Source organism: Orbicella faveolata, unplaced genomic scaffold (assembly GCF_042242905.1).
Source record: "Orbicella faveolata isolate gen_17 unplaced genomic scaffold, um_ofav_v1 contig_25, whole genome shotgun sequence".
Classification (NCBI taxonomy): Eukaryota; Metazoa; Cnidaria; class Anthozoa; order Scleractinia; family Merulinidae; genus Orbicella; species Orbicella faveolata.
In genome coordinates this window covers 22790001-22801371 of record NW_028301553.1, presented here as the reverse complement: position 1 = coordinate 22801371, position 11371 = coordinate 22790001, and the positions used below count along the sequence as shown (strand labels likewise).

General features: G+C 39.6%; 1 long non-coding RNA gene and 1 pseudogene across 1 annotated transcript; one reads left to right on the top strand and one right to left on the bottom strand.

The window, feature by feature from the left end:
• Positions 1-852: 852 nt before the first annotated feature.
• LOC149109507 (uncharacterized) lies at positions 853-8361 on the bottom strand. Its single transcript, XR_016208691.1, has 2 exons — positions 8271-8361; positions 853-888 (listed from the first exon to the last, which is right to left on the bottom strand). It is a non-coding gene; the product is annotated as an uncharacterized LOC149109507 (long non-coding RNA).
• Positions 3715-5944, top strand: LOC149109508 (zinc finger protein 862-like; annotated as a pseudogene).
• Positions 8362-11371: the final 3010 nt, after the last annotated feature.

Sequence of the window (11371 nt, the reverse complement as noted above, 5' to 3'; positions counted from 1 at the left end):
AAAGGCAAAAGATTGACGATTACCGCTAACTTTTAGGAGCGAAATTTAGGCAGCGGGTAAAAAATCCGGCCCGTGGGCCGTATAGTAAAAAGCTGGACCGGTCACGTGCGTAAGATTAGCCAATCAAATTCGAGGATTTAGGATTCCGGTCCGCTCAGATGCTTGAGAAAAAAATAATAGATGTTATTAAATTGAAATAGGTGTATAAGGGCTAAAGTAGGTCCGTATAGGAAAATTTACGTCGAGTTATTGAGCTTCAGGTCTCTCTTGATGTTCTTCACTTCAGTTTTGGCCAGGAAGCTACTGAAATGCAGATTTCTTAAATATGCACACGTAATCGATGCCGGAAGAAAAAACATTCACATGTACCTGTAACACAATTATAAGCAATGTTTCATCAACTTAAGAGTCAAAAGCGGCAGAATGAAAGTGAAATGTTCAGAAAAAGACGGATGGCAACTAAAACCACCTCTTATCCTTAGCAACTCTGAGTTTTCATCAAACTTCTATTGTAACAATTCGGCACTCAATATGAGTTTGTACCCTAGAGCAATGCACTAAAAGTAAATTTTTTCAAAGAAACAGGAAATTATGTAAACTGCTATTTTTATTTTTGTGTGAATTAAAAAAAAACGGTTTACTCACTTTCAACAATAACGTAAGCAACTTGGCTTGCTGGATTACCAATACCATTGTCAGCAGTACACCTGTAGCCTCCATCGTCCTGTTTACCAATGATAGTTAAAGGAAAGGACACAGGACTGTTGTCAGAAACTCTTGTCCAGGTAATGCTTGGTGTTGGCATACCTTTTGCTGAACAGTTGAGTGTCACTTCCTCATTTTCACTCACTGTTTGGTTTCCTGAGATATGAGTGATATCTGCTGGATCTAACAGGACAATGTACTGAGGGTTCGTCTTATCAAAGGGTAAAGTTATTTTTATTAATTATTTAATTAGTTAACAATTAGCTCCTATTATATTTACCGAGCAGGAGGTCTGTATGGGGGAATCTTGACCGAGGTCGTGAGTACAGACCGAACGCAGTGAGGTCTGTATACACGACGAGGTCAAGATTCTCCTATACAGACCGACTAAGCTCGATTAAAAAGATGTTTATTATATGGCAAACAAAAACAATTTAATTCGTTTAATGTAACTGGCTTGTACCAACTGACATTTTCCTTGCGAACGACGACGAGCTGAATTTAATTTTGCCAAAGTTTGCTCGTCCCCTTTACTTTTTTTTCTCATCAGGCTTTTTGGCACTCCCACATATAAGTATTGTTAGAAGAAAATCGACAATGATTTTGCATTTTAGTTTGCAAGGTTGCTGCAAAACATTACCGGTCTAGATGCCGGTCTAGATGGCAAGATCTAGACCGCTTTCAATATCGATTTCAGCCAATCAAATTCGTGAATTTGGTAGTTCCCAGTCCTTCAGAGACAGAGCTATATAATAACACTATTTGAAATTTTGTTTCCATATGAGCCAAAACACCAAAAACATCACTTTTGGAGGTTTTGGGGCAAACGGACGTAAATTCTCTCGCATAACAGAAATGCCGAGAGATTTGGTTAATACTTATTTTCACAGTGTGCCTTTGAGAAATACAAGACAGTAGAGAGTTTATTTTCAATTCGGGGTATAAGGGACTGTGCAATAATTAACTGGATGGGGGTTGGAAAATTAGGGTGGGGGCATAGGAGAAAATGACAAAGAGAGAGAAGGTGGCTGGATGTAAAATTTAATATATACAGGGGGGGAGGGGCGTTACTTTTTCATTCCTTTTTGCAAAGTGGAAAAGTAGAGGAAGAGTTATTAGAGTTCAAATATAAATACTAGCATTGGAGTAAAACTGACAAGTTTATTAACTCTAAGGTGTTCTGATCTATGAACTGCTGTTTTCCTATCTGTCATGCAGTAGGAAAGGAATGCCGCTGTTATATATGTTAAAACAGTACTGCTTTATTTGCACTGGGATTTAATAAAACAGGAAACTTTAACAAAAAGTTGCCAAAGCAGCACTATAATGTTATTCAATAAAAAAGAAAGATGCCAGTGTTAGCACTCATGGCATCATAATTTAGCAGAATGAAAAACCCAACTGTTGAAATTTTAATAGCAATACAAATTTTAAGTATGGTAAGTAAAACACAGTATGATTAAATTGAGCTCTTTTGAAGAAAGGTCTTTGCAAGAGGTATGTTCCCAGTACAACGTGGACGAGACAGCATGTACAAGTTATGTACAGCACTTTGACTTCCTCGATGCAAAAGCCAAAAAAAGAGTAAGAGAAAGGAACACTCTTCCGTTTATTTCTTGGACAATTGAAAAAGATGTAAAAGAGCTTACCAAAAAGCAGCTGAAAATGTATCTAAAGCAAAAAGGTTTTAAGATAAGTGTTAGCAAGGCTGAGTTGATCGATCGAGTTCTCACTCAGGCACGCGGGAACTTTAGTGCCAGAGATGCTGTAGAAGATGAGGATTCTCCCAAACTCAGAGTTCAGTTATTCTGGTGACTCTTCAAATGACTCTTCGTCATACATCGAAGAGTCATTTGAAGTGATGTTTGTACCGGAGGAGGTATGAGGGAATCAATGGGAGGAGACTTTTTTAAAGGAGGGAGGGTTAGCTTTAATATTATCATTATGTTAAGCCATTATATTAAACCGCCGACCGGTTAGCTCAGTGGTAGAGCACCGGACTAGCGTGCGAGAGGTCGCAGGTTCAAACCCCGGCCGGACCAACACTCAGGGTCTTTAAATAATTGAGGAGAAAGTGCTGCCTTTGTAATGACATCTGCAAATGGTTAGACTTTCTAGTCTTCTCGGATAAGGACGATAAACCGTAGGCCCCGTCTCACAACTCTTCCTAATTAATTCTGTGGGACGTAAAAGAAAAGAGTAGGGGACGTAGTTCCCGGTGTGGTTGAATGCTCGGAGATATTAGCTGCATAAGACACTCTGAAATCCGAGGGTAAATAAAGTGATGTATGTATGTATGTATGTATGTATGTATGTGATGGGGGGGGGGGGGGGGTGGAAATTAATTTTTGCTTAATGAGAGGGGGTATGACTTAGTCTTTGGGCATATTTCACCCATTTAACAGCACCACCACCCCCCTCCCTCCCCTTCCAGGTAATTACTGCACAGTCCCTCACGCTCAATCCACTCATTGCTTGCATTGCGGACAATGTTTGGTGTTAGTGCTTGCTTGGAGCTAAGTGTTTGATATCTACGCTTAGATCATCAAGGAGGTCTCAGCCATTGTTTACACCTGAAATAAAAGTCTAAGTAGATCTAAGTACAGCTGAAGATACGGGTAAGGATAGTCATGGTTTCCTAAAGAAAAAGGAAATCAGCCTGAGATCCCACAACAAACGTTTGTGGAAAAAGAAATTAGACAAGAAACCTCTAAAGATGCTTCCAAGGTTGATGTCCCTTCGAACATTCAGAGAACAAAACCTACTGCATCACAAGCTGAAAATGAAGAAAATGAAGCTAAGTTTCTAAGATCATCATTTGGGCCAGAATCTGTGGTACATAGTTTTCACAAGTGTAAAAGCAGGAGCTGCAGTGGTGTTTCTTCCTCTGAACAAGACCGTTTGGCGAAGAGATCGGATGATAAGTTTCATCATCACTGGATCAATGAAAACATAACGTTCTGCAGCAAAACAAGTTACAACTGGCTACTTTATGAGGAAGGGCAGGGAATGTTCTGCCTCCTTTGTAGGAAGCACAACGTCGCTAACACAAAAAAGAAAAGTAAGAAGTTTAATAAGGAACCAGCAGTACGATTCAAGAAAAAGGCAGTGGGGGAACATGCCAACTCGCAACAACACTCAGCAGCTATTACTGCAGAATTGTTGAGTAGGGTCTCAACCTTTAATGAAGAGATAGAAAGGAAGGAAAAGACCAGAGATGACGTCTACTACAACACATTCCTTGCGATGTACTGGCTCGCAAAGGAAGAAATTGCGAATAAGAAGTTCGGCAGCTTGCTTGAGTTGTTAGACCAGGTTGGACTTAAAGACATGAGATTTTTCCAGCACAGATCTGCTGGCTCAGTAAGGGAGATGTTTTTACTGCTGGGTAAAGTTGTTCGAGACACAGTGGCAAACCCTTTTTCAGACGTGAGAAGCTTCGGTTTGTTGCGTGACGAAGCCAATGATGTTGCCAATAAGGAGCAACTTATCACGTTCACAAAGTTTGTAAATCCAACCACGGGTAAACCAAACACTAAATTTCTTGCTGGAAGCGATTTCCTTCAGACGTCGACTTCAGCAAACGCTGCAACAATAACGAATGCTATCCTAAAGCAGTTGGAAGAGTCTGAGATTGATAAGCATAAGCTCGCAAGTTTTTCTAGTGATGGCGCATCTGTGATGACAGGAAAGACAAATGGCGTAGCTGCAAAACTACGATCTGAAATAAAGTCATTGATTAACGTTCATTGTATCTGTCATAGACTGGCACTGGTATGTGCTGACGCCTGTGATAGCGTGACCTATTTACAACAAGTGGAAAAGATTCTTTATCAACTCTGGTCTTTTTTTGACAATTCAGCAAAAAAAAAAGACAGCTGCTTATGCAAAAGCCGTGCTAAAAGTGAAGTCGTTGAATCTCTCTCGACAAGGGAAAAAGAAGATCAAAACAAGAATTCAAAAAGCATGCAGAACTCGCTGGTTGTCAACTGACAAGGCCATAGAAGGAGTGTATGAAGACTTCGAAGCTCTGATCACGGTTTTGAAGTCCGTTAAAGAAGATGGTGACGCCACAGCCACTGGTCTGCTGAAGCAAATAGGCAGTATCAAGTTCCTTGGTGCCGTGTACTTGCTTCACGACGTACGTCCCGTTCTGTCACATATTAGCAAGGTTTTTCAGGAAGGGGAGATTTCATTTGGCTGTATTGCACCTGCAATAGAATACACCTTCCAAAAGCTTAACGACATTGCATCTGAAATGAAGCACCTGTCTCGATTAAAGGAAGATATCGGAGAAAATAGGAGACTACACAGATGTAACTTCCTTGAATTAACAACCCACAGCGATGGCCTGATTACAAGCTTGTCTAAGCAGTATGTTCAAGCTCTGAAAGACAATCTCTCAAATCGATTTGATGGAAACCTCCCGGTCTTATCCACATTTAAAGTTTTTGCCCCGATGTCTGTCCCTGAAAGAAATGCTGTTGGATTTAAGACCTATGGGGTGGCTGAAGTAGAAATCTTAGCAGATCATTTTTATCGAGGATTACAGGACAAAGATGACAAAAAAGAGGGACTGATTTGTGAGTGGAACAAATTCAAATACAAGCTTCTTAATCTTGAAAAGGAGGTTCCTCAAGAAATAGCCAGGCCCAAGGCTGGTAGGAATCTTTGTCGTAAAACGCCCACTAAATGGACATTGGAACATCTCATGCGAATGAGCTCGACCTACCAACACCTTTGTCGGTGTCTGCTTAAGCTAGCCGAAGTCTGTCTTTCACTTCCAATAAGCAATGCATGGCCAGAACGTGGAGCCTCTGCCATCAAAAGGCTGAAGACAAGATTTCGATCCACACTGAAAAACGACATGCTTAACGCACTCCTGCAAGTGTCTATCAATGGGCCTGAAGTTAAAGATTGCCAACCTTTAATCACAACAGCAGTAAAGGAATGGTTAGCAAAACCACGTCGGAAAATTGTAAAGGCGCCATCAAGAGATGTTCAACAACTTGTACAGCTTCAAGATGCCGGTGTTCAAGTGGACACTCAGAGTGAGGAAATTGAAAGGGTGTGGTGGGTTGCAGAAGCTTTAGACCAGGAGGTGGATTTCCTAGAACAGGAACTTGAACATGCAGAAGCCCTCCCGAAATTGCCGTCAGAGAAAGAGGGCAGCTTGGACTCCGACTCAGAATGGGAGAACAGTGATTCCGAACTGTCCGATCAGGATGACTTAAACTAAACGTTTCAAAGAAATAGCTACATGTCGTTTGTAGTCGCCGATCAGTGTTATCACTGTTTATCTCAGGATACCTAAGACATCTGAATGAGTTCGTATAGTGTGATCGTCCGGGTGAGTGTAGTTCTGAAAAGAACTACACTCACCCGGACGATCACACTATACGAACTACTGATACTCCTGGGTTCAAACCATTTACTGTGTTGCATCTGAATGATTTGATAATATGATTTAATTTTTCATTATTTTATGACTATTGAATACCTTAATAATTAACCGTGGGAGAATCAATGAAAAGTTGAAAATGAGGTTTGGTCTGGTAAGAATATTAGTAGAAAGAATTTTGTGGTAAGGTTCATCTCATTTCATTTTTTTCTGAACAGTTAAAAATCAGTTTGTCGCCATGTTGGTAGTAGCAGAGTTGTACTTGTTTTAAGAAAGGACTTCAAAGAAATTACTGCCCAAGTGGATATCAAGTGTCACTGAAAGATATCTGCCTAGAAAGGTATACAAAATGCACCTCTTTGCATCAAAAAATTAACAGTTTGTCCAAACAAAATCCTGCTTTGTGGTCAATAAAAATACCCGATCAACAGCACGCTTTTTGATGCCCAGAACGCTGGAAATCGCATTTCCGAGCTTCTAGATTTCACATTTTTTATGGGGGAGACTGCCCCCAGACCCCCTTAGGGGAAAGGGGCCTCACGGCCCCTTTAGTGGTCACAGCTGCCTATTACACCTTCAGTGGCCGCTTATAACTAATGTTATTGAAACCCCTGAGTACGTATTCAATCTTGACAACTTCCAGAATCTTTGATGGATCAATGCTACCTCTTTTTTTCAATTGATACCATAATAGTGGTATCAGATAAATGTCCAATCATTGGTAAACAAGTTAGGACAACTTTTGTGAGACAAACAGTTACCAAAGTAACAGTACAACACATGATAAACCCTTAATTTTAGCTTTAAATGCTTGTAAAACAAAAACGAGTCCGATAAGCTCGTTTTGTATTAACTAAAGGTTGTTGTAGATCGTACCGTTTCCGTGGTAACTTGTAATGGTAGGAAATTGATCGTAACTGGTACACCAATGTTTAGTCGTTTCCTTGTTACTAGCCTCATCGCATTAATCGTGCTGGTGTATTAAAGATGTGCCGGAAAATGTTGGAGGCTATATTGTCAGCCACTTAAAAAACTTTCAAGTCCTCAATGTATCGTAAGACTATGCTGTCACCCAAGGCGTTGGTAGAAAAGAAGCCAAACTCCAATGGTAACAATAATTCTGCGAGGACTACAACCGGCGCAACAATGCGCTACCTTACTATAAGAGGCCTACTGACTCCTTCCCCTTAAGGACGGCGACTACTTAGTGCAAAGGTCTTTTCCGCAATTTAGGACTAGGTGGAAAACGAATATTATAACAAGGGCTATCGCAATTAAAAAAAAGAATGGGTAAGCGCGCATTTCTCAGAGATGATTGTTTTAAAGACGAAAAAAATATGTTCTAATCCAATAAATATTCGAAGAAAAAGTTACAATTGTGGCAGTAGACAAGTTTCTTTGTGTCTCATAAAATTGGTATAGCCCCCCAAATAGTTGTAGATTTAACAAATCGAATGTGGTTTAGCGTGGTCTGTACTCTTACCGCTAAAGCTACGCGTCACACAGTGGTCAAAACCTTGTGGACTCACGAGGCGCAGCTGAATGAGTCCACAGCAAATTTTGACCACCGTGATGACGCATATCGTTGTCGATAAGAGTACAGACCACGCTAAACCACATTTCGATTTGTTTTTTATCACAATATCAACGTCAAAGAAAATGTTTTTTTTTTCATTGACGCGAGCAGAGTTGTCTGGACTCTTATCGGCAACGGCAAATTAGCCAATCAGATTGCGAGATTAGTAGCAATTGTGGTAAAATTAGAAATAACCCTGGAAATATAGCGATGAAGTCTAAATCTGGTAAGTCAGTGCGTTTGGATAGCCCGGTAAATGTTATTATGACAACAGTTAAATGTAGATTTGAAGACTACATTTTTTACATTGCGTGACTTGTCTCTTATAGAAAGCTAGTTTGCTCTGTCATATTTTCCTTGTGCTAAAGAAAGGAAGTAGAAACCTGAATCCTTCTAGAACTTCCCACGTGTTTGGCTAAAAGCCTTAAACGTGAAACTATTTCTAGTATATCACATAAGCTCGCCTCCGATGAAGGCTTTCTTGTGCCTCGCGGGATGAAAGCACTCCAAAGGCAAGTATGTGGGTGAAAGAAAACCAACTACATGTATTTTAATTAATGGCCCAAGAATCCTATTGGTAATTCTTACCTGTAACCTCAACTCGTATGTTGTATGCCCATACATCCCCTCCCACTTGCAGCTTGCACTGGAAAGTAGCACTCTCCTGTTCAGTCACCTTGTTTATTGTCAAATTAGAAAACTGACTCGTGCTGTAAATGCTGAATCGGTCTTTGAACTTATTACTGGGGGTTCCAGAAGGGCCTAAGGCACTGATTACTAATCCAATATCATCCTGACTGATGCCATAACCAATGGAAAATGTAGTCAGTGCCAATGTTTGACCGGATGACAATGTGTAATTCCACCTCAGAAGCTCATTAGTACTTCCATTCCGCACTTGATGAACAGCAGTTTGAATGACAGCTAGGGTAGTCCCTGCGTTAGTTTGATTCCAAGCTGGTGGAGGAGCTGTCCACATCAATAAAGCCTCTGTAAGATATTGTTTCAGTGTCAGTAACCACTGTAGCCTTTATTGATACGAAATTATGATGATTTATGTCAGCTAATTTCCAGTTATTCGTATTAGTTTAAGGCTTATTTACTAGATGCCTGGAATATTCTGTAAAACTCCTTACCCTTTTAGAAATAGTATGGGAGGTAGTAATCTGTAGTATTTTTATTATTTTTTTGTATGCAATGTCTCATAAAACAGATGTAGATGTTTAGAAAGAGCCTTTTTTGCACATATTTCAAGTATTGAATAAAGCTTATACAGATCGTGGGGCCCAAATGTAGTAGTCCCCATTTAGTACAATGTATCATCCTCATTCGTGATTGGCGAACAAAAACAAAACAAGTAAGTAAGTAAGTAAGTAACTTTATTTCAACTTGGGTTGATGAGGCTGATTAGGCCCCTAGTAATACAGTCATGCTAATATGCAGAGAAAAATATATAAAAGATATCAAAAAAAACAAAAAAAACATACATGATCAATTAATGACTAACATTCTAACTATATCAATAAATAAACAATAAACAGTCCAAAATCTTAAAATTATTACGAACAGTGAATCATAGAAAACTGTGCATCCCAAATTTAGCTCTCTTACAGCGTTCATAAATTCCTTAAGGATCGTAATTGAACGTAATTCATCCGGTAAAGAATTCCATACTTTGGCATTAATAAAAGTGCAGCCAACAAAATGCAACTAGAAAACATTACTCTGTCCTAAACAGTTTGTTAACAAGAAGCAAGAGTCTGGCGTGTTAAGAATAAGTATCTGACTATGCTAAAAAAATGTCAAACCTGCTCTAAAGACAGAAAACCTAACTGACATTTACAGGTCAATAATTGAGCCCTGCCTTACATACTGTACACTACGCGAAACTGTTGCGTTGTTTGAAATAGTATAGAAGTAAAATACGAGTTTACCTTTTAGTCAGGGGTCGAGGTTAGAGGGTAACTAGTCGAGGGTAAAGAAAAATCAATATTATTAAAAAAAAGAAAAAAGAAAAAAAAGAATTGAACAAGGTTGCATTCGAGCCGTAAAACTGAGAACAGTCCTGCGTGTGACACACATTTATGTGATATAGGGTGACATTCCAAAAAAACGGTTTCAAAGGAGAGTAATTAAAGTTGTCTATAGCTCTTTCTTGTTCACGTGGAGCGTCTGAATTTAGATTTTGCTTTCTTGTGTATTCTTTGGCGTATAATTTGAGGGCACTTTTGCGTAAATTAGTTCGCAAAGACTCTAAAACCGTGCAATACGAATATTAACCGGTGCTTCCAATTTGCAAAGATCTAGTGATGTTCTTTGTGAATTAATCTGGATGAAAAAACGTCAAAAAGCTATTTTGATCATTAAAATATTAAATGGTCTCACACCCCCATACCTGTCTGAAATGACTCATACCGCCATTTTTCATTATTATGGACTGTGATCTTCCAAAATCAATCTTGCACTCCCTAAAAGTTGCACGGGATTTTACAAAAACAATTTTGGAGAAATTTTGATTGATTTGCCAACCAGTTTAAAGAAAAAAAGTTCACTAAACAGAGATTATTCCATGGAGAGTGCGCACGAACGATTTTCATTCACGAGAATCAAAGTGGCTATGAGCCACTCAACTTGGAAAATGGATCGTCTGTAAACAGTGACAATTTTGAAGCCACTGACTTGAGGTTTTAATCCGCAGGTGAAGTTAAAGCTAAAGCCCACTGGCAAAACGCAACGGTAAGAGAATACACGAGGAGATGTAACACCGTTGAAAACATTCATGAAGTTTTTGGTGATCCTCGTCCGAGACAATTGTAAAGAAAGTACGGCTTCTTACCAGTCAATCCGGCAAAGCAAATATAATCGGATTCTCATTTTCATTCCTTTGTTACCTTTTGGGAGATTTTAGAAATAAAACAAAAAACAATTATCCAACGTAGAGTCATAATACCTCAATGAAAGCACCACGTCTCTTCCGCTCAACAATTAAAGTTAAACTCTGTTCGGCGGGGTTCCTGCCTGGATGGGTTACGAAACACGAATACCCTATGTTGTGATAACTTCTTTCTTTCTTTTTTCTTTTTTTACCTTCCCTTTCCAAGCCAATATTAGTGACTGCTGAACTCTCAGTCTTGTTTAATAACTTTTTTTCCGTTTATCAACTATTCTGGTCAAATCATCTCGCCATGTCTGTATTTATCTTAAAATACTAGCGGTATAAGTAATAGCGAAACTTGTCGTTCGAATTCTCCTCAATTCGCTTGTCTGTTGATTTCCAAAACTTTTAATCACGGCTTGAATCATAATTCGAAAATTCATACAGCTCATCAATTTTGTGATTTTCAATATCTCCTCTGTTTTCGGCAATCACGGTACGGTTAAACCTGTATAATCGGACACCTTCGGGAAATGAGCTTTTCATATAACTAGCTTCTATCAGGAGCCATAATCGGAGACGGAGACCGTAAGCGCGCGCCATTCCTAGTATTGGGGCTGTCCCCCACCCCTGTGATAAGGAACAATTTTTCTATTTTTAGAACAAATATGCGCCATCGCCTGCGGTACACGCGCGCACATGCTGCGAGGATTCTTGGGGATGTCGCGCGGGGAAGCGCAGCGAAAAACTGGTTGGATATATTTGGTTATAGCAGAGTTCTAGGACTTCAAAGCTTCCGAGCTCCTCTTGCCAC